Source organism: Mesoplodon densirostris, chromosome 17 (genome assembly GCF_025265405.1).
Source record: "Mesoplodon densirostris isolate mMesDen1 chromosome 17, mMesDen1 primary haplotype, whole genome shotgun sequence".
In the NCBI taxonomy this organism is placed as follows: Eukaryota; Metazoa; Chordata; class Mammalia; order Artiodactyla; family Ziphiidae; genus Mesoplodon; species Mesoplodon densirostris.
This window is the reverse complement of record NC_082677.1, coordinates 50,457,274-50,481,157: the sequence shown is the minus strand read 5'-3', so window position 1 is coordinate 50,481,157 and position 23,884 is coordinate 50,457,274.

Genomic DNA, 23,884 nt, shown 5'->3' with positions numbered 1-23,884 from the left:
CTAGCTCCTAGATATTAACCTTATGAATTCTTTGGAATCAAAGTCCATGTCATAAACATTCATGTCCTCTACAATGCATTCCTTTGCAGACAGTACATATTTCATAAATATAAACTGAGTGAATACATTTATTAATTAATTATAAAATATGGAAATGGTACAAGATTTATCTACAAAAATATTTTGAAACAAGTTAGAAATACACGTTTAAAAAGACATTTATTTAAATACAGTACTAAGGAAAAGGATTTAAAGGTATTATTGTCTTTTGTAATGAATAATACCTATTATCATGTTATGATCTTGAGAGGGATTTAATATATGTGATTATTATATTAGTTTCCTATTGCTGTAACAAAATAGTGGCTTAAAACCACATGAATTTATTCTCTTACAGTTCAAGAAGCAGAAGTCTAAAATCAAGGTGTTGGCAGGACCAGTTCTTTATGGAGGCTTTAGGAGAGGGTCTGTTTTCTTCCCTTTGCCGTCTGCATTCTTAGGCTTCTGGCTCCTTCCTCCATGTGCAAAGGGCATCACTCTGACCTCTGGTTCTGCCATCACATCTCCTTTTTCTGATTTTGGTCCTCATACCTCCCTCTTATAAAAATTATTGTGATTACATTGGGCCCACCCAGATAAGCCATTATAATCTCTCCAGCTCAAAATCTTTAATTTAATCGTATCTGCTATGTTTCTTTTACCATGTAAGGTAACATATTCATAGGTCCTAGGAATTATGCGTGTACATCTTTGGAGGACCAATAGTCAGCCTGCCACAAACTTGGGCAGGCTCTGGGGCTAGTAATGCTGTAATAGAGGTAAGTGAAGAGGCCAAGACAGCCTCAGGGACTGCACAGAAAAGGAAGGGGAGAAGGGAACTTACTATGAAGTGAGTACCAGGAAAGGCAGCTGGGCAGGCTGAGGGCCAGTGTGTAAAAAGACATGTCAAGCTCAGGTGTGATCTAACCATATGGAAGTAAAGATTACTCTCAGTTTCCATCAGGCTCTCTATCACAGTAAATTAACTTTTAATTTATTTAGTGGGATGGAGATGTGGAAAGTATGTGTCTGCTAAATTTGAAAATTAATTCCATTCAGACCATGAATTCTGGCAATCATTCCAGGTCAATGTCCTAAAAAGCATTTAACTGTACAGAGATATCATTTTAAAAACACTATTTGATGTAGCTTTATCACTTTTAATAGAACTGCTGAGAAATGACACCATTAAATTTCAGAGAGCTTTATATAATAATTGTATCTTTGTAGGAAGCATAAAGTTTAATAATTAATTCAGAGACCATGATCAATTAGGTATTCTAGGTGGGATGTTATGCAAATACAAAACAAATACAAATAAGTAAAAACCAAAGCAATATTGGTTTTGGAAAAAAACTGTGCATTTGGTTTTTTTGTTTTTGCTTTGTTTTGTTTTGTTACAATTTCCCCGATCCATTCTCTTCCTCATTAAGTCCAACCTTATAGCCATAGGAAGTGAACACACTTTATGAATCTCTTTGATCTTTTTACCAGTATTTATTTACCAACTATAGAATTTTAAGTTTCTTATTAAATATAAAATTAAATCATATACTTATGACCTAGAGAATGTTAAACCTACTAAAACGTGGGCATCTGAATAACTTTGAAACCCTTAAAGTAAAACATGTATACCAAACATCACTAGAACTTTTTAAAAGTCACTATTATATATATATATATATATATATATATATATATATACACACACACACACATATATATGAATAAATAGACAAAATTCAATATTCTATATCACTGGGTAGAGTAGCAAATAGGAGTTCTTTTCCCAGTTTTTTTAAAAGTCTTTATTAAACCTGTTATAATATTGCTTCTGTTTTATTTTATGCTTTTGTTTTTTGCCCGTGAGGCATGTGGGATCTTAGCTCCCCGACCAGGGATCAAACCTGCACCCCCTGCATTGGAAGGTGAAGTCTTAACTACTGGACCATCAGGGAAGTTCCTCTTTTCCCAGTTTTAACTCTTTAATAGATGAATAACCATAAACAGCTCATATAACTGCTCTAAGCCTTAGTTTCCTCCTCTGAAAAATGAAGGGATTGAATTAGGGGATTGCTTCAATCATTCTGACTCTTGAGTTCTATGATTTTAAGTCTGTGTGTCCTCATTACCCACAGAGTAAAATCCCACTGTGGTGAATTTCATAGAAGCTTTACAAGTTTTAGTCAAAATAAAATGTTAGATGGGAATTCAATACTAGAATTCACATATTGTTCCTATAGAACCTACAGACTAAACAGCCAAAAGAGAGAGATTATTAAGGGAAAAGAAAGTCTTGGAGCCCTTTATTAAAAAGGAAGGAACATCAATTTCCTTCTATCCCAATCTGTCTTCTTACAAGCTCCTGGATGCTGCCTGTGTAGTGGCTACTCTGGGAATTCAAGCATATTTTCCCAGTAAGAGTTGAAATATAAGTGAGGCAAGAAAGCAAAAATGGAAGAATGGCTGTTAGTTGACATTTTTGACAAAAGAATTCAAGAACTACATATGAGTGTGATATTAGTTTTACAATGCAAACAGCACACAAACAAGCTATTTTGACCATGTGTGACAAAGACTAAGAAAAGCACTTATAAAGAAGCATTCAGGGACTTCCCTGGTAGCGCAGTGGTTGGGAACCCGCCTGCCAGCGCAGGGGACGTGGGGTCGATCCCTGGTCCAGGAGGATCCCACGTGCTGCAGAGCAACTAGGCCTGTGTGCCACAGCTACTGAGCCCAAGTGCCGCAACTACTGAAGCCCGTGCACCTAGAGCCCGTGTTCCGCAACACGAGAGACCACCACAATGAGAAGCCCGTGCACCACAATGAAGAGTAGCCCCCACTCGCCGCAACTAGAGAAAGCCTGTGTGCAGCAACGAAGACCCGATGCAGCCAAAAATTTAAAAATTAAAAAAAAAAACTTAAAAAAAAGAAGAAGAAGAAGCATTGAGAGTATAGAGCCCACAGAGGACTGTGAGCCATTAGCAGAGGCAGAGAAATTTTGTTATGGCAAACTCTTTTTTGTAATTGTTTTCTTATAATTACACATTTAACTATAAATGCTCCCTTACCTGGCTGACACATGCCTGGCTTGGCCACCTGCACTGGGTACCCCTAGCACCCACTGGCTGTGTGTTGAAAAGACCAAAGCATGTTTGCAGAGAAGAACAGATGGGTGCATATGCCTGTAGGCAGTTTTGTCTTCCCAGAAGAACCAGCTTGTTCTGGCAGAAGGGTTTAGAAAATGAGCTGAAGGAATCACTCTATTCAGACAAAGCAAAAATATCACCAATTTCCCCTTTCACATGCATAACTGGAAGCTATATCCTTTAGTCCTCTTAATTACAAAAAGCCAGTAAACGTATCTACAGCATATCTACCCTTTTCTATAACCAACTGAGAATGACTTTCATTAGATTTCATAGTTAATGAACTGGGTGTCTGGGAATTAGGGTGGGGGAAGGCATCTTTATTTCACTCAAGAATGTCTAAAATAAAACAAATTTGGCCACGGATGCTACTAAAAGCCTATTAAAAACAAAATATCCCCTGACCACTAACCAAAGTTTGACCCATGATGAAGACCATGGTTTTGTAGACAAAACAAATGCAAAATTTAAGCTATTGCCTAATTATTTTTACCAAAGGCATCATCTGAGCTGCTTAGACCACAAATATTTGCTTTTTTCCTCTCTAAATCAGGTACATAATGTGGAAAATCTATTTTCCATTATATGTCCATTATTAGGTAATTTCCATTGTCACATAGCAGGAAGTCTACAGTTTTTCAGGAAAAACCACATTCTCTAGTGAGCTCCGAATAAGAAAATGCCATTCATTCATTCAGTCATTTTTCTGACTTGTTACTCATCACCTCATCACTGACCTCAGGGACAAGTGTGGCACATTTACTAATGGATAGGTATTCTTCCTGAGACCTGGTATGCCAATTACAAGGGAAGCTAGAGAACATAAAACCAAAAGAACATAGGCAATCAGTCCTGAACATAGTTGCTCAGAATCTGCTTAAGGCAAGCTGAGAGATACAGGCCGAAGTCCAAGTTACCCAAACACTTTTGCAGCTTTGCAGTATCATAGAACGTTAGGTCTCAAAAGGTAGGCTGATATCCCAACACCCAAGTGTGAAGCACTCACACGGGGCAAGATCCAACTCTCTCATGGCCTGGCTTGCCCCACTGGTGAGGCTTACGGTTGTCCATGAAGAGAGATAAATGCCATATCCTGCAGGCAATTGCATACCTATGAATATTAGATATTCATATGTCTGTGGATATCATTCCTTTGACAGTTTTAAATATTAGATATTCACATTATTAATTTTGTTCTTCTGAATGCAGTTTTTGAAAATGATTGAGAAGCAGGGTCTTCAAGGTTAAAAATTTTATAGTAGAAACCTGAATATGGCTAGGTTATGTTTCTAACTAAGGGCAGATCAATAGGCTTTCAAATCAACTGAAACTAGTGATGATCTTCTATGAGTGCTGAAGAGCTGACCTAGGACTCATGGCCACCAGATATCTGCATGAAGGAACAATAAAGCCTAGGTCCCCAAACTTTTGGGCCCAGGAACTGGTTTCGTGGAAGACAATTTTCCCAAGGAGCAGTGGTGGGGGGATGGTTTTGGGATGATTCAAGAGCATTACATTTATTGTGCACTTTATTTCTGTTATAATAATAATACATCATAATATATAATAATACATTGTAATATACATTATATATTATAATATATTATAATATATAATGAAATAATTATACAACTCACCATAATGCAGAATCAGTGGGAGCCCTGAGCTTGTTTTCCTGCAACTAGATGGTCCCATCTGGGGGTGATGGGAGACAGTGACACCCGAAGTGTGTTGCTTAGGTCCACTCTACTCTGTAATCTCGTTCTGGTTGCTGTCACTGCAGAAAACCCTGCCTCACAAAGATAGGATGTTGGAAATGGAAGCAGGCTTTTCAGTGCTTTTGTAGCAATCTCAGGATATTCCACCTTGACTTTAATCCAGAACACATTGAGATGTGAGGTTGTCTCACACATACTTTTAAGGCCACCGTCATTTGCGATCCCAAGCAGTTGATTCTCTTCTAGCATGGACAAAGTTGATTCACCTGGCTTATTCAGAAATGGGTTTCAGATCCATTCCTTCCCAGCTCCGGGGTCTTTTGTGGTTGGGAAGTAATACTCAAACTCCTTTGAAAGCTGAGACAAGTGATCATGCACCAGCTAGGAGAAAGAAGGCTCTGGCTCAGTCCCTTTCAAAATCTCTGCAAATGTTTGAAACGTCAAATATCCCAGTGTTCACTTGTCGCCCCCATAATTCCAGTTTGGCTTTGAATGCAGCTAATTCATTGAGCCGGTTGAATAGGTCACACAAGTAAGCACATTTTTCATTTTATTTTATTTTTTTAAATTTTAATTTTTTCGGCTGCATTAGGTCTTTGTTGCTGCACGCAGGCTTTCTCTAGTTGTGGCAAGTGGGGGCTACTCTTCATTGTGTTCTGCAGGCTTCTCATTGCTATGGCTTCTCTTGTTGCAGAGCACAGGCTCTAGGCATGAGGGCTTTAGTAGTTGTGGCTCACGGGCTCAGTAGTTGTGGCTTGAGGGCTCTAGAGTGCAAGCTCAGTAGTTGTGGCATACGGGCTTAGTTGCTCTGTGATATGTGGGATCTTCCTGGATCAAGGATTGAACCTGTGTCGCCTGGATTGGCAGGCAGATTCTTAACCACTGAACCACCAGGGAAGTCCAAGTAAGCGAGTTTTGCAACCCATTCTGTGTCACTGAAATGTGCTACCGGTGCTGACTTTTTCTAAAATAAATCTTTGGAGTAGCTCTCGTAACTCAAAAACTCTGGCCAGTGATCTGTCTTTAGAAAGCCATCTCACTTCTGTGTATAAGACAAGACATGTATGATCTGTGTCCATCTCCTCACAGAGCTGCACAAACAGATGTGAGTTAAGGGCATGTACTTTAATGTGTTTGATAATTTTAATCACATCCTGCAAAACATTGTTAAGTTCAGGTGTCACTTTTTGGCTAGCCAGCATTTCTCTATGGATGACACAGTGCGTAGACTCACATTCAGAAGCGACCTCTTTGACCCGAGTAGTGAAATCAGAAAGCTGTCCAGTCATGGTAGCCACTCCGTCTGTGCATATACTGACACAAAATGACCAGTTCGGTTTCCCTGATATGTAATCATTCAGACTTGAATAGTTCTGTAGCTGTGGTGTTGGTAGGCAACAAAAGTGCGTGTAACATATCCTCATGCACATACTCCTGAAAAATATATCACACAAAAACAAGCATTGTTGCCTTGTTGTCAACATCGGTAGACTTGTCGACCTGGATTGCATACCACAGCAACACATTAATCCTCTCTAACAATTGTGCCTCAGTGTCCTCTGCTATTTCATCAACTTGTCTCGTTACGGTGCTATGTGAAAGAGGAACACGTGCCACCTTCTGAACTGCAGCCTCTCCTGAAAGTTGGCAACAAACGTCCTTAGCAGCGGGCAGGGTCAACTCTTCACCAATAGCAAAGGGCTTCTTAGCTTTAGCAATGTGGTCAGCCACTGAGAATGACGCTCTCAGTGCAGACACGTTTGATGAAGTGGTGGCCTTCAGTAATTGCTTCTGTTCTTCGTGTTCATGTTTTTTCTTTTGAAAAATTCCAAAGGCTTGTCTTTTAATGCAGGGTGCTTGGTCTCCATGTGGCGAAGCAGTTCTGAAGGTTTATGGCTTCACTGGATAGCTGGTTGCCACATATTATACAAAGCAGGCTTGGAGAATGTGAATCACCTGTTGCAATGGACCCGTAATTTAAGTAGGACTCCTGGTATTTTCTTTTAAACGCAGCTTTCTTTTTGTTGGCAGTCTTAGAGTCTTCTGCTGTCTCATCATTGGGTCTTTCCCTTTTTTCAAAGAAGCTCTCTGGTGACGTTTGTTTTTTACTCATCTTCACTAGGGTTAGCTTGTGGGATTACCAAAACTGTGACTGAGACAAGTGCGCAGTGTGGGAAAGAGGTGCGGATGGGAGTGGGAAATAAAATAATGCACGGGCCACACATGGACTAAAATAAGTGTGGGATTCTGACTTAAAGCCTGCCACCAGATGCAGCTGTACAATTGAAATACATCAACTTACTTGCCACTATAAAGCCTGCCACCAGACGCAGCTTAATTGTCACTTGCCACTCACTGATAGGGTTTTTTTTTTGTTTTGTTTTGTTTTGTTTTTTTTGCGGTACGCGGGCCTCTCACTGTTGTGGCCTCTCCCGTTGCGGAGCACAGGCTCCGGACGCACAGGCCCAGCGGCCATGGCTCACGGGCCTAGCCGCTCCGCGGCATGTGGGATCCTCCCGGACCGGGGCACAAACCCGTGTCCCCTGCATCGGCAGGCGGACTCTCAACCCGTGCACCACCAGGGAAGCCCCACTGATAGGGTTTTGATGTGAGTCTGCAAGCAACTGATTTATTATGGTCTCTGTGCAGTCAAACCTCTCTGCTAATGATTATCTGATTGGCAGCTGCTCCCCAGTGCTAGCATCACCGCCTCAGCTCCACCTCAGATCAACAGGCATTAGATTCTCATAAGGAGCACGCAACCTAGATCCCTCGCACGCCAGTTCACAGTACAGTTTGAGCTCTTATGAGAATCTAATGCCACCACTGATCTGACAAGAGGCAGAGCTCAGGAGGTATTGCAAGCGATGGGGAGCAGCTGTAAATTCAGATGAAGCTTCACTCACTCACCCACTACTCACCTCTTGCTGTGTGTCCCAGTTCCTAACAGGCCACAGATAGGTACCGGTCCATGGCCCGGGGGTTGGGGACCCCTGCAATAAAGCACTGTCATATTGGAGGTCACCCACCTTCATGCTACCGGTTCAGCTTCACCCTCGAAGTAGCATATTATTCAAACAGAAAAAGAGAGAGTTTTAATAATATTTCATCCTTGCTTTTTATTTTTCTTTAAAATGGATTGAAATTTCCCTGTTATGTTATTTCATTTTTGCGTGTGTGTGTATGCATGTGTGTGTACCGGAAAAACTGAGTCCAGAAAGGTAACAGAGAGATTGAATTAGAAATAATTTCTTCATTTCCAAACTGCTCTCCAAGATGCCTAAGCAACTAGAAACTTCCTTTAAAACCAGTGATTGAGATCAGGGAGGACAAACAACTGATTAACTTTTCATCCAGCTATATGCTTCTGCTTAAAAAAGCTACCAGTAAATAGTCTCAACTATCTTATATGCAAAATGGTACGTCTCAAGGTGCAATTTCAAAATTCCTTCCAAAGATAAGCCATTGAGCAACAAAATCAACAAATTATCTGCTGCTAAAAGACAGGCAAAAATTACATTTTCTTCCATGTGACATCAGATAGAAATCACTCAAATTCAAAATAAGACATTAGCTCTGTGAAGTAACCAGATTAGATGTTTGTCTATTGCATTAGAGAAGCAAAGCAGCAGGACTGCTATTGCATGTTCATAGGTCAGTATGCAGCTCTTTGGAGATGTTGATCTGGAAATATAATAATTTAAAATCAGAAAGATTATCTAACTTTTTACTGGAGAAGAAAAAATGGACAATGCTTTTTCTCTACAGTACTGGTTCACTTCTTAGATATATTTTAAATTTTATTCAAAATTATCTGTAAAATTTTTATAGGTAGCACTCCATATAATATATCCATAAAATAAACAAAGATTCAAGGTAATAGTGTACTAATGAGCTTTAAAGAAACAACCAAAGGTATTTTCTATTCAAATACATGAAGGCTTTTGTTAACATTGTACTTGTTTTCATAGAAATGCTAGAAAAGCTTTTCTACCAAATTCCCCTTTTCAACATACAATTTGCCTCTACGCTTGTAACATGAGCTTTCCCTGTTATGCTGCAAGAACCAAAGGTCCAATCGGTGAAAAGATTTCACAATATTTAAGCAGATGTTTAAACATCTGCTTCTGAGTAAACAAACAACAAGTGAGCAGGCCTTTCAGAGAGGTTCCCCACATGAAATTAGTTTCCATCATGTGACATTGCTTACTCTGTGCTGAGCAGTCACTTATGCATATTGGAAGGTATGGCCAGAGGCCTGAAATAACTCTAAGGTGAGACATGCTTTGGCCACAGATAGCAATGTCCATGATGACTATGTAGGGCAACTGACAAGGCTGGGGTCAGAGCAGACTGCAGGTGGGTTAAGTCTCGTGTTTATGAGTGTAACTTAGTAAAAAGGAACCAGAAGATTTTACTACAGGCTGAGCAGACTACACACAATGAATGTCAGGATCAAGCAGAGTGAAGGAAGGAAAGCTGGCTTCCCTGGAGACAGCCTGAGAGCTGCCTGCCAGTCCCTGAAGAGGAGGCTGATGTAATGATGTATAACCTTCAGGTCACTGAGCTGCAGAAAACAGCCCAAGGGGCCCTTGGCAAAGATGGGGTTGCTTTCATCTGGTCCCATGTGGAAACATGTAAGTGGGAAATCAGAACTGAAATGGTTGGCTACTTAGGAACAAGACAACCTGGGTGCTGTTATCTGCTGTAAGTGTGCTCTGGGTGTGCCCAAGCCCGGGTTCTGATCCTTGAAGGTCTCAGTGTGCCGCCAGTGTGGTGGTTAATGGGACCTTTCATGGCTCCAGGAAAGAGCTCCGGACTGGGAGTTCGAGATATATAATAACTCACCCGTGAGCCAGACCCCACCTCTCCACTCAAGTTCCATCTCTCAGAGTCTCACCTCAGCCCTTCGTTCTCAACCCCTTTGTCTCGGCACTGGGCCAGTTGCTCATGTCCTTCCCAAGGTCATTCAAGGTCTCCTAAATTATCTTCCTGTCTCTGGTCTCTCATCTTTTCATTCCATCCTTCAAGAATTATATTTTCAAGGTTACATTTTGTTTTTGAATATAAAAGTAATACATGTAATACATATCTGTAATAGAAGAGATGTTAAATATAAAAAAAGAAAATCACTCATAATCCCACTGTTATCTTTTAATGTATGTGAAATAAGTGAAACTCCTTCCTTCTCTCCTTCCTCTTTAGCACCCAGCTCTGTAGCCACCATCAAGAGATCATTTTATATTCTTCCAGATTTTATTCTATGCTTATAGGAATATATATTTTTATTGTTTTTTTCCCCCAATGAAAATAGAATCAGGTTATGAATATGGTTTTGCAATGTGCTTTTTGTTTTACTTATAATAAATATTTTTGCAAGTCCATACATATAAATCTACAACTTTCTTTTTAATTGCTATATGAATTTCCTTTAATGAATATTCTATATTGATTTAAACATTTTCCTATTAATTGAGAATTCTGCTTGTTTTTGGCTAATGAACAACACTGCAATGAATGAGCATCCATGGACATTTATTTTGTGTGTAATTAAGCTAGTACTTCTGTAGGATAGACCCCTAGAAGTAGAATTTCTAGTGAAATGTCTGGGTCAAATGTCATGCATATTTTACTTTTGATAGCTAATGTTAATTTGCCTTACAAAAAGCTACACCTGATGGAGGAGCTTCAAGATGGCGGAACAGTAACACGTGGAGAGCACCTACCTCCCCGCAAATACATCAGAAATACATCTACATGTGGAACAACTCCTACAGAACACCTACTGAACGCTGGCAGAAGACCTCAGACTTCCCAAAAGGCAAGAAACTCCCCACGTACCTGGGTAGGGCAAAAGAAAAAAGAAAAAAACAGAGACAAAAGAATAGGGACGGGACCTACACATCTGGGAGGGAGCTGTGAAGGAGGAAAGGTTTCCACACACTAGGAAGGCCCTTCGCGGGCAGAGACTGCGGGTGGCAGGGTGGTGGTGGGGGGAAGCTTCGGAGCCGCGGAGGAGAGCGCAGCAACAGGGGTGCGGAGGGCAAAGCGGAGAGATTCCTGCACAGAGGATCGGTGCCGACCAGCACTCACCAGCCCGAGAGGCTTGTCCACCCGCTGGGGTGGGTGGGGCTGGGAGCTGAGGCTCGGGCTTCAGAGGTCGGATCCAAGGGAGAGGACTGGGGTTGGCTGCGTGAACACAGCCTGAAGGGGTTAGTGCGCCAAGGCTGGCCGGGAGGGAGTCTGGAGAAAAGTCTGGACCTACCGAAGAGGCAAAAGACTTTTTCTTGCCTCTTTGTTTCCTGGTGCGCGAGGAGAGGGGATTAAGAGTGCTGCTTAAAGGAGCTCCAGAGACGGGCGCGAGCCGCGGCTGAAAGCGTGGACCCCAGAGATGGGCGTGGGACGCGAAAGCTGCTGCTGCAGCTACCAAGAAACCTGTGTGCAAGCACAGGTCACTCTCCACACCTCCCCTCCTGGGAGCCTGTGCAGCCCGCCACTGCCAGGGTCCCGTAATCCAGGGACAACTCCCCGGGAGAACACACAGCGCGCCTCAGGCTGGTGCAACGTCATGCTGGCCTCTGCCGCCGCAGGCTCGCCCTGCATCCGCACCTCTCCCTCTCCCCGGCCTGAGTGAGCCAGAGCCCCCGAATCAGCTGCTCCTCTAACCCTGTCCTGTCTGAGTGAAGAACAGAGGGCCTCTGGAGACCTACATGCCAAGGTGGGTCCAAATCCAAGAAAAAAAAGGGAGAAGACTCAAATCAATAGAATTAGAAATGAAAAAGGAGAAGTAACAACGGACACTGCAGAAATACAAAGGATCATGAGAGATTACTACAAGCAACTATATGCCAAAAAAATGGACAACCTGGAAGAAATGGACAAATTCTTAGAAATGCACAACCTTCTGAGGCTGAACCAGGAAGAGATAGAATATATAAACAGACAAGTCACAAGCACTGAAATTGAAACTGTGATCAAAAATCTAACAAAAACAGGGCTTCCCTGGTGGCGCAGTGGTTGAGAGTCCGCCTGCCGATGCAGGGGACACGGGTTCGTGCCCTGGTCTGGGAAGATCCCACATGCCGCAGAGCGGCTGGGCCCGTGAGCCATGGCCGCTGAGCCTGCGCGTCCGGAGCCTGTGCTCCGCAACGGGAGAGGCCACAAAAGTGAGAGGCCCATGTACTGGGAAAAAAAAAAAAAAAAAAAAAAAAAAAAAAAAAAATCTAACAAAAACAAAAGCCCAGGACCAGATGGCTTCACAGGCGAATTCTATCAAACATTTACAGAAGAGCTAACACCTATCCTTCGCAAAATCTTCCAAAATATAGCAGAGAGAGGAACACTCCCAAACCCATTCTACAAGGCCACCATCACTCTGATACCAAAACCACACAAAGACGTCACAAAGAAAGAAAACTGCAGGCCAATATCACTGATGAACATAGATTAAAAAATTCTCAACAAAATACTAGCAAACAGAATCCAACAGCACATTAAAAGGATCATACACTATGATCAAGTGGAGTTTATCCCAGGAATACAAGGATTCTTCAATATACGCAAATCAAAAAACGTGATACACCATATTAGTAAATTGAAGGAGAAAAGCCATATGATCATCTGAATAGATGCAGAGAAAGCTTTCGACAAAATTCAGCACCCATTTGTAATAAAAACCCTGCAGAAAGTAGGCATAGAGGGAAATTTCCTCAACAAAATAGAGGCCATATATGACAAAACCACAGCCAACATCATCCTCAATGGTGAAAAACTGAAACAATTTCCACTAAGATCAGGAACAAGACAAAGTTGCCCACTCTCACCACTATTATTAACATAGTTTTGGAAGTTTTAGCCATAGCAATCAGAGAAGAAAAAGAAATAAAAGGAATCCAAATCAGAAAAGAAGAAGTAAAGCTGTCACTGTTTGCAGATGACATGATACTATACATAGAGAATCCTAAAGATGCTACCAGAAAACTACTAGAGCTACTCAATGAATCTGGTAAAGTAGCAGGATACAAAATTAATGCACAGAAATCTCTGGCATTCCTATACACTAATGATGAAAAATCTGAAAGTGAAATCAAGAAAACACTCCCATTTACCATTGCAACAAAAAGAATAAAATACCTAGGAATAAACCTACCTAAGGAGACAAAAGACCTGTATGCAGAAAATTATAAGACACTGATGAAAGAAATCAAAGATGATATAAACAGATGGAGAGATATACCATGTTCTTGGATTGGAAGAATCAACATTGTGAAAATGACTCTATTACCCAAATCAATGTACATATTCAGTGCAATCCCTATCAAACTACCACTGGCATTTTTCACAGAACTAGAACAAAAAATTTCACAATTTGTATGGAAACACAAAAGACCCCAAATAGCCAAAGCAATGTTGAGAAAGAAAAATGAAGCTGGAGGAATCAGGTCCCTGACTTCAGACTATAATACAAAGCTACAGTAATGAAGACAGTATGGTACTGGCACAAAAACAGAAAGATAGATCAATGGAACAGGATAGAAAGCCCAGAGATAAACCCATGCATAAATGGTCACCTTATCTTTGATAAAGGAGGCAAGAATATACAGTGGAGAAAAGACAGCCTCTTCAATAAGTGGTGCTGGGAAAACTGGACAGCTACATGTAAAAGAATGAAATTAGAACACTCCTTAACACTATACACAAAAATAAACTCAAATGGATTAAAGACCTAAATGTAAGCCCAGACACCATCAAACTCTTAGAGGAAATCATAGGCAGAACACTCTATGACATAAATCACAGCAAGATCCTTGTTGACCTACCTCCTAGAGAAATGGAAATAAAGACAAAGATAAACAAATGGGACCTAATGAAACTTAAAAGCTTTTGCACAGCAAAGGAAACCATAAACAAGACAAAAAGACAACCCTCAGAATGGGAGAAAATATTTGCAAATGAAGCAACTGACAAAGGATTAATCTCCAAAATTCACAAGCAGATCATGCAGCTCAATATTAAAAAAATAACCCAGTCCAAAAATGGGCAGAAGACCTAAATAGACATTTCTCCAAAGAAGGTATACAGATGGCCAACAAACATATGAAAGATTTCTCAACATCATTAATCATTAGAGAAATGCAAATCAAAACTACAATGAGGTATCATCTCACACTGGTCACAATGGCCATCATCAAAAAATCTAGAAACAATAAATGCTGGAGAGGGTGTGGAGAAAAGGGAACCCTCTTGCACTGTTGGTGGGAATGTAAATTGATACAGCCACTATGGAGAACAGTATGGAAGTTCCTTAAAAAACTAAAAATAGAACTACCATACGACCCAGCAATCCCACTACTGGGCATATACCCTGAGAAAACCATAATTCAAAAAGAGTCATGTACCAAAATGTCCATTGCAGCTCTATTTATAATAGCCAGGACATGGAAGCAACCTAAGAGTCCATCAACAGATGAATGGATAAAGAAGATGTGGCACATATATACAATGGAATATTACTCAGCCATAAAAAGAAACGAAACTGAGTTATTTGTAGTGAGGTGGATGGATGTAGAGACTGTCATTCAGAGTGAAGTAAGTCAGAAAGAGAAAAACAAATACCATATGCTACCACATACATATGGAATCTAAAAAAAAATGGTCATGAAGAAACTAGGAGCAAAACAGGAATAAAGATGCAGACCTAGTAGAGAATGGACTTGAGGATATGGGGATGGGGAAGGGTAAGCTGGGACAAAGTGAGAGAGTGGCATGGACATACATACACTACCAAATGTAAAACAGATAGCTAGTGGGAAGCAGCTGCATAGCACAAGGAGATCAGCTCGGTGCTTTGTGACCACCTAGAGGGGTGGGATAGGGAGGGTGGGAGGGATAGAGATGCAAGAGGGAAGAGATATGGGGACATATGTATATGTATAAGTGATTCAGTTTGTTATAAAGCAGAAACTAACACACCATTGTAAAGCAATTATACTCCAATAAAGATGTTAAAAAAAAAAGCTATACCTATATTCACTCCCATCAATACAATTATGAGAGTGCTCATTTTCCCTCACTAAAGGCACATGTTATCAATCTGTTGAAATGCTGCCAATCAAGTGGGTGAATAAGATATCTTGGTGTTGTTTAATTTTCATTTATTTAATAATTATTGAAATGGGTCATTTTTTCATAAGTTTTTGGACATTTATACACTTTCTTTCATTAAAGGAACTCTGTTTGAGTTCTTGGTCAATTTTCTATTTGGCTGATTGTCTTTTTCATATTTATTAGTAGAATGTTAGAAGATAATCTGGATATTAATCTTTTGTCTTTACATAAGTTGCATATATTTTTCTCCCAACCTCTCACTTATCTTTTACATTTACTTTTATCTTTTCAAATAAATTTTTTATTATGTTGATTTTCTTTATGGTTTCTAGGTTTACATCATGCTGAGATAGCCCTTCCTCATCCCACAATTATAAACCTATGTTTCATTCCTTTTCTTCTAGCATTCTTCTAGTTTGAGGTATTTTTTAGTGTGTATACCTCTAATTATTTGGAATGTATTTTTGTGAAAGGTATGGTATAGAGATCTAACTAGATTACCAAATATCTTAACATCATTTGGAATAATTATTTTGCATATTAATTCTGAAATCCCACAAGTGTTATTATACTAAATTTCCATATGTTTTAGTGGTTAATATAAACAAAGTGTGTGTGTGTGTGTGTGTGTGTGTGCAGTTGTTACATATATACACGTTTTAATATAATATCTATGGCCTATAGGATATAAGAAATGAACTTACAATTCACAATAAATGAAATTATGCTTAAGAAACTCTGATATACTTATTAAAAATGATGCTATTCAAAAGCACACACACAATGCTTTTTAATTAGTTCTTTTAAAATATTGCAAAATATGTAACTTAAATTAATGTGTAAATAGTATTGCAAAGAGCATTCCTTTTTTAAACATTATCTCACAGTCTAGTTGGGGAAAAAAAGCTTTTAAAAAGAGCGGACAATTTTCTGTCATCTCTTTAAGCTGAGAGTAAATTATTGCTACCACATTTTACAGTTCATGTCATGACATAGCTTCAATTAGGAAACCATTTATTCTGTCCAGTGAGACAGAATAAATAGTTCGCAGTGGCAGTCCATTTTGCCATTGCCAGGTCTCTAGTCCAAAAGAAACAGAATTTTTTCACAGAGGGGTAATTCCCAAGGGACCAAGTCTCTGGAATCTTCCCTTAAAGTCTACATTTAAAAAAGATCTTTATTTTGACCCAGGATAAACAATTTTGCACCGAAGTATAGAAAAGAAACTTTAAAAAAATTATTTAACAACCTAGACAGACATGGCATGACAGGTATCAATGAGGGGTTGCTAAAGGCATAAGATACTTATAAACCCTACCACTTCTTCAGCTCCACTGAATGTTCACTGTTGCTGAAGCCACAGATATTCTAAAAGAGCCGGGGGTTGTGGGGAAGCATGGGGACAGGGTGGCAAAAAGACACCAAAAGAGCATGTCTCCAACCCAAGAGGAAGGTCTTCCTAACTCCGCCATCCCTGCACCATTGTTTTGCAGTGTAAACATCTTCTCAAGGAGAATGAATGGAAATGTATACAAACCACTGAATTATTAATGTTCTTCACACTGTGAAGCTAAGTGATGAAATGTTCCCTAAATTAGCTTGACATGAAAATGTGGATTTTGCCATCAGCTAGGCTGTCTTTGTAGCTACGAAGAACGTTCAGGCAAAGGTCATGCATAGTGAAATACAGTTTAAGAAAAGGTCTTCTGCTACCTTGTTCTTAAAGAATGTAACATCATTTTAAATCAGTGAATCCTCCCTACCTCTGCCCCAATAAAAAGACATAGATTAAGTGCTCCCAACGGAGTATGGCATCTGTCTGCACACCTGAGTGTCTGTTCCTTCAAATTGATAGAGATAATTAGGCCAGGAATAATTTGCATCTTGAGTATATAATTATTCTTTATCTTAGCCAAGGATAAAAAACTCAGATCATGTCATTATTATTAAAACTGCTTTTTGTCCTTTAAAGGTTGTATTGGCTACCCTGTTCTGTGCCCATGTCTATGTGCCATTGTCTTAATCCTTCCACACAAGGGCCAGGACTATGCTTTACTCATTTTTATATCCCTTATAGCATATTGACTTGCACATAGTAGGTGTTCAGTAGACTTAGTGGGTGAACTACGTGAAGCATCAAATATTCTCTAGAATAGTATGATCTAGGTGGGCACCTGGTCCAATCTGATTTATATAAAAAGTTAGTACTCATTTGAAAATATAATAGTCACTCTAAGGTTTAAAGATATAGTTATCAGATATTTAAAAACCACTATAAAGAAAGACATACAGTTTGCAGATATAAATGGTGAATTAGTTAGGTCTCAGATGCTTTCAGATTAATAACAGCTCTTGTGTTACAAACCAAAAGAAGGAAATGCACATCTAACTCCTTAAACATATGCTTGCCTGTTCATTTACACATTAAGAATTTAATAAATGGTTACTACATTAGATGTGTTCTTATGTATATTTCCTTATACACCCCTCAGAATTAAGAAGGAAGCAACATTTCAAACACCTCAAAGAAAGGTAACTAACTCCAGGTCAATTAATCTGATATGGATACTTAGGTGGCCCTTCTTAGAGCCACAGCCATATCAGCTTTGTGGTTCTGACCCAGTCTTATGCCCTTCTCAGGGTTCTAGCAAGAATTCCCAGGAAAGGGGTTGACAAGGCTTAGGAAGAATATAGGGTCCTAGACAAGAGGCTGAAGTTAGAAGCATAACAGCCATTCTGAAGGTGACACTGGAGTACAGAAAAGGAAGTCATGGTAAGAAGTTTTTCTTAAGACTGTGTTGAACACGGTGGAGGGAGAGGAGGACAGAGGCTGAGGGGCTGGTTCACAGGAATACGCTACTCAGTTTATATTCACTCCAGATCCCAGCATCAGGTATGTATGATTCCAGTGACATATTGTTGCCTTGGACAGGATGAGTTCAAAATCTGGGCAGGAGAGGAGCCTGGCGTGGGGAAGGTCCTCTGTATCTGTAGCTGAACGGGACTGGGATAGGCAGAAACGGACCAAAGCATTAGCTTCATTAATGGACCGTGTTCTCTCCCCACTACCCCACTCATACCCAGTGACCATCTCCTCAAGATAATTTAGTGTTGTGTGAACAAGTTCAAACACAGTTATGCTGCTTTTAAAATATTTATTTTGAATAATTATTGTCAACAACACCACCATCATCCTTTGAAAATGGTAGAAGTTGATGAGGATTAACAAGGAGAATAGGTGGAAATAGTTTAAAAATATCTGTAAAACTGGTTTTATGTTTTTAAATTACTACCATAATACAATGTGTATCAACCTTATAAACAAGTGTATGAAATGGATATCAGTATAACACTTCCCTTGGGGCCTATTCTAGGAAATTAATTTTCCGTAAGCTAATTTATTAGCTTACAGTGAAACTCCCAATAACGATTCCACATCAGAAGGCCAGGACAACATAATAAAGTCATAGTTAAATTAAGACGGTCTTTGGGCTCTCATTCATTACAAAGAATTCTAAGGCTTTGGTTTCATAGGCAAGACATGGCTGAGAAGCGGATGCAGGACAACACATTATTCTCCTTATCAGACACAGGCTAGCTGGTCAGCCCCAAAGTAGTCTAAATAGTAAATGAACTTGAAACTTAAAAAAAAAAAAAAAAAAAGGTACATCCAAAGCATTTTATGAAAGCATATTAGAAAAGCTTTCAGTGAAACCTTATCCATACTTAACCAATCTAATCTGCCAGCACTCTCCACCATAAGCCCACAAAACAGATTTATTCATGACTCCCGAACATGCCTTGTGCTTTCCTACCTATACACCTTTGGCAGCGATTCCCCCAATCAAACAAATCCCTCTATCATACCCCCATTTACCCAAGCTTTCTTCATCCAATAAGACCAATTCAAATCCCACACCTCTCATGAGGTCTTTTTCATTTATCTCACATTGAATTGATTTCCCACTACTCTGAACTCTCAGGTCATTCACTGGACCCTCCATATATATTTCCCTGCATTATTAATTTTATTTTCCTGTTCCTATAATTAACTGGATTGCTAGCTCTTTGAGAAGGCAGTGATTGTATCTTATCACCTCTGGATCCCTATTCTACACTAAAATGCTCAATAAAGATTTACAGAACTGAACTTGAAGTCAGAGGCCTTGTCTTACAGTATACATCTCTGTATCTCTCCAGCCCTAACAGCCCCAGCATATGCCTTGTTATAAACCTAAACAACTCAAAATGATACCTGGTACCGGCTCTGACTGGTTAAAAAACAAGTACATTTTAAATTTTCTCTCTCTTTCTCTTCCTCTCTCTCTCTTCCTTCCTTTCTTTCTTTTTTTTTTCCAGTATATTTTTTCTTTTCTAAAGCAACATCATATTGCTAGAATTTGAAATTTCTCTGCTAAATGGAATTAGACCAAAACTATAAAACTACAGAGGAAAAAGTAAAAATCACATTGTAGTGATATTATTTCCTTATTTCCCAAATCATACATAATCATTAAAGAAAAATTAGAAAATAGAGAAATACAAAAAGAAAAATACATATTTTTCAAATCATTTATAATTTTCTGGTGCCTAATCCTTCCTTGGTAAAATTACTTTATGCTGCCTATCTGCCTAGGTCATTCTAAATGAAATTACCCTATCCACACCCTCTACCTTATGAAACTTACCATACCAGCGCATCACCCCAGCTGCAGGTAGATATCTCCCCAAAGGAACAGATTGTCCAGCAATAAATATAGACCAACAAAATAAGCTAAGCAACAGGCTCTATCTTGAGAATTTAAATTGTGTACATGAGATACTAAATGTCTTCTACAGTTTTTAAATTGCTATCCCCAGATGACAATTAATCATTAAAAATATACCCACTGAAATGGTGGTTATGAAATGGACACAAAATAAATCCACTGAAATGGTGATTTCTATACATTCACAAATTAAACAAATGCTTGCTAAGCTATATCTAGACTCATATTATGCAATTATAGTATACAATTGCAGCATTTTTATTACTTGTGGAAAGAGAGCAATTTTTTTTCTCCTTGGTAAGGTGATAGTAGTACAACAAACCAAGTGATGTGAATAACTCTGATTTTCTCATTTGTTTTAGATTTATCAAATGAAGTGGTCAGAATATTTTTCTCTCTTGAAAAACTCGCTGAAGCTGTACTTAACCCAAAGTCTTTATTAGTTTGCTATGGTCTTTTCCTCTTTCTTAAAAGAGAAGATATTTCACTGAGATAAAATGATCACCTGTGAAAACTTTGATATTTTTTGTTAGTCTGAGCTTAAACCACCTGAAAAAAAGTTCATCAGTGCATTTATATAGCTCCATGCACCATTTTTAATGATATTAACAGTGACTTTTCCTGAAACTGAGTTATAGTTACTGTTTGATGAACATACTATTTGATTACTTTCATTTGAAATGTTCTTGCATATCTTAGTAATGTGTGGCCCACAGTTTCATTCTGGATTATCACTATGGTCAAATATATATAACCAATTCAAACAGAATTTAGATATTTTTTCTTCTCTTGGAGCCCTTAGGGCAGTCTTGTCAAGGTTCCCTACTTAAAAATGCCACGAAATGTTTGATAATTAATGACTATATACTGATCATGAGAAGAGAGGGGTGCACGATAATCACATTCCCTTCTCAGACTAACCTCAGCATCCCCATCCATAAAATGAAATGAATACCTACTTCCTAGTTTTTTTTTTTTTTTCTTTTTGCGGTATGCGGGCCTCTCACTGTTGTGGCCTCTCCCGTTGCGGAGCACAGGCTCCGGATGCGCAGGCCCAGCGGCCATGGCTCACGGGCCCAGCCGCTCCGCGGCATGTGGGATCCTCCCAGACCGGGGCACGAACCCGCATCCCCTGCATCGGCAGGCGGACTCTCAACCACTGCGCCACCAGGGAGGCCCCATAGTTTTTTAAATTACTAAATGAAAAAAAATATGTGAAATAATTCAGTTAGCCTGGTATGTGGCACATAAGTGTTCAGTTACTGTTTTTTGCATGAGTCTGATTTAGCCATCTGCAAGAGCACTGCTTTTGGTCCAGCTTAAAGCCTATGAAATTTCCCAAGAATTTGTGACAGACTTTACAGAAGTAATTCTCATTATATAATCCTCAGAAAAAAGATGGTTTAAAAATATCAAATTCCAAGAAAAAGTCAAATAGGTTTTCTACTCACACTCACTCCACAGTAATGAAAACAACCGAAAGAGAACCCCCAAAGTTGTATAATTTGTGTTATTTCTAACATATTCTAAGTTCAGATACAGTAGATCCGATTTATTTATGTTAACCAGATGGTGTTGAAAAATAAACAGGTTATATGAATATCATTTTAGCTTTAAATAAAATGAGAAAAAGGATTTTTAAATAAGCTAGTAGAACAAACACAGAAGAGACTAGGTTTTGAAGAATGTCCAATGGAACTTGATTAATTAGACAGGGAGGAGTCCTGACAGTGGGGTGCTTGAACTGGCTAAGACTGGCTTGCAAGAGCCAATTGTTCAATTTTCAGGAATTTTGCAGGCCAGTTGTTAAAGATGGTTATTATTAAAAATTAATTACATAAACTTACAATTAAACATATTATATTACATTGAAAATTGGTAAATACTCAAAACTGATCACTTCCTAATTATTTTACTAAATTTTAGTGTTATCCAGTCTCTTGCGATTATTTACGTCTATTATACGTGTATGGTAGAAATAAAATACAAGTGTGTGCTACTGTACATCTCTTCCTAACTCCATGTTCAGTGGTCCTATTGGTAGTTTAAAATCAGCCATGGTAGGAATGTTTGCACCATGGAAATCAGCAAATGCTATGAATTAGGGCTTTTTTCTTTTCAGAGAACCAGTTGTTAAACATCTGTCAGCACACCAGTGAGTATTGGTCTCAGTTTTGCTTTCAGAAAGACACAGATTCTGGTCAACTCCTGGCTTTGGGAAGGAGCTAGGTCCTATATATAACCTTGTTGGGAGACAGTTCTCCATGAGACTCTCATGATTCTACACCTCTTGTGAAACAAGGCACTGTCATTCATTCTGAACTATCTCTTCAATGATTTAGTACAGCAAACAGCCTTGAAGGTTATAGGCATGCTTGTTGCCCATTATAAAAAAAAATTCAGGTTCCCTAAGCTTAGGGTTCCTCTCCTGTAACTCAACTCACTTCCGTGAAGGCATCCATCTGAGCCTATCTGTGTTGCCTACATGGAACTTGGAGGCAAAGGGAACAAAGACAAGTATGTGCTGATGCTCAGACTATTTGCTGTGCTGTATTTTTGTTACTCTCAGGCCCAGGATTTTCATGTTTTCTACCAGACTCCATCAAACTGTGGCAGGCTTGCTTGTTAGCTGGCAGAAAGGGTAAAAGTTTGGGCCTTTCATAGTTCTTGATAACTCTTTCTGAAAGAGTAATCTAATAGTTTAGTATAGCCTTCGATTAAGCTAAAAAGAGCTAGAAAGTTTTTCTTTTTTTCTTAAAATTGCAGCGCGTTACTTTTCTTAGATGCAATTCCAAGGATTTTAGTTGCTAAATACTTCCCTAGACCCTTATCTACTTGCCAGAATCGTCATATTGTCTCAATTCCAGACAATTCCAGACCAATTCCAGGTCCCTTCCATTTATTTTCCACAACACAAGCAAAAAAAGTATATTTTCAAGAGAATGACAGAGAAATGATAAGAGGAAAAATAATAGCTTAGAAGGAAAGAGAGAGATTTTTCAACAGTGAAAATTAAGATGCCAGTAGAAATTTTAAAAATCTTAAGACTGTTTGAAAAATAAGGAAATTAAAAAAAAAAAACTGTTTTAAGGAAATGGCAGTTGATATCAAAATAATAGAGTCACCTAGTGAAAATAGTATCTGAAAGTTCTAAGAAGGTATGACTATGACACACTTATTGTTATTTTGATATAATACTATACCCATTTTAGAAATATTCTTGTCCTCAAACAATGCAAAATCTTATTTTGTATGGGATCGTGGTGTCTGGAGCGAGTACCCTCTTAGCCAACCCAAATATATCTAATATGCCATTTCCCTCTTTAGTTACTCTAACTGGCTCTGGGCACTAAAGGCCACTGTGAAAGTTTCCAGAATGAAAATTTGTGAAAATCGAGTTCTGTGTCACTAAATCAATGCCTACCCCAGGTGGCACATGCTTGGAGCACCACCAGCACTGTTTATGACAATTAGATTGCCTCTGTTCACAAAGAAATGGATAATAGCATTTACAGGCTACGACCCTTAATAGTATATCCTAATACAAAATCTCTTTAGTTTACCATTTTCAAGTCACTGGCTATGTCTTATTTCTCAAAAACAAATGACAAAGGCATAGCAGTAGAAAAATAATCCATTATACAGCAACAGAACTTAAAGTAGGCAATATTTTTCTAAATCACGTCCCCTGCACTCTTTACCATTTACCTACCTGAGAGAGTTTTAGAATTAATTAGCACTTAGAAATCACAGCAAAGTTTTCATCGTTTAAAAATAGTCAAGAATAGCAGGAAGATAACTATTGTGCCAAACAAGAGGCATTTTTTATAAAGATATGTTGATTAGTAGTTGATTTTATCATCTTTTTTCTTTCTTTTATCTCATTAAACTGGACTCAAAATTAAAATAAAAGTATTTTAAATTAACCTAATCAAGATATGTTGCCCATATTTCACCATATAACACCCACCTAGAGAACAGAATTAAGGTGCACTGATAGCAACAACCTATATTTCTTCTGACTTTGTCCCCTAACCACAATTTTGGGATGTCCAGACTCACTCAAAATCCCTCCAGTTTTACCTGGGAGTCCCCAGGAGCA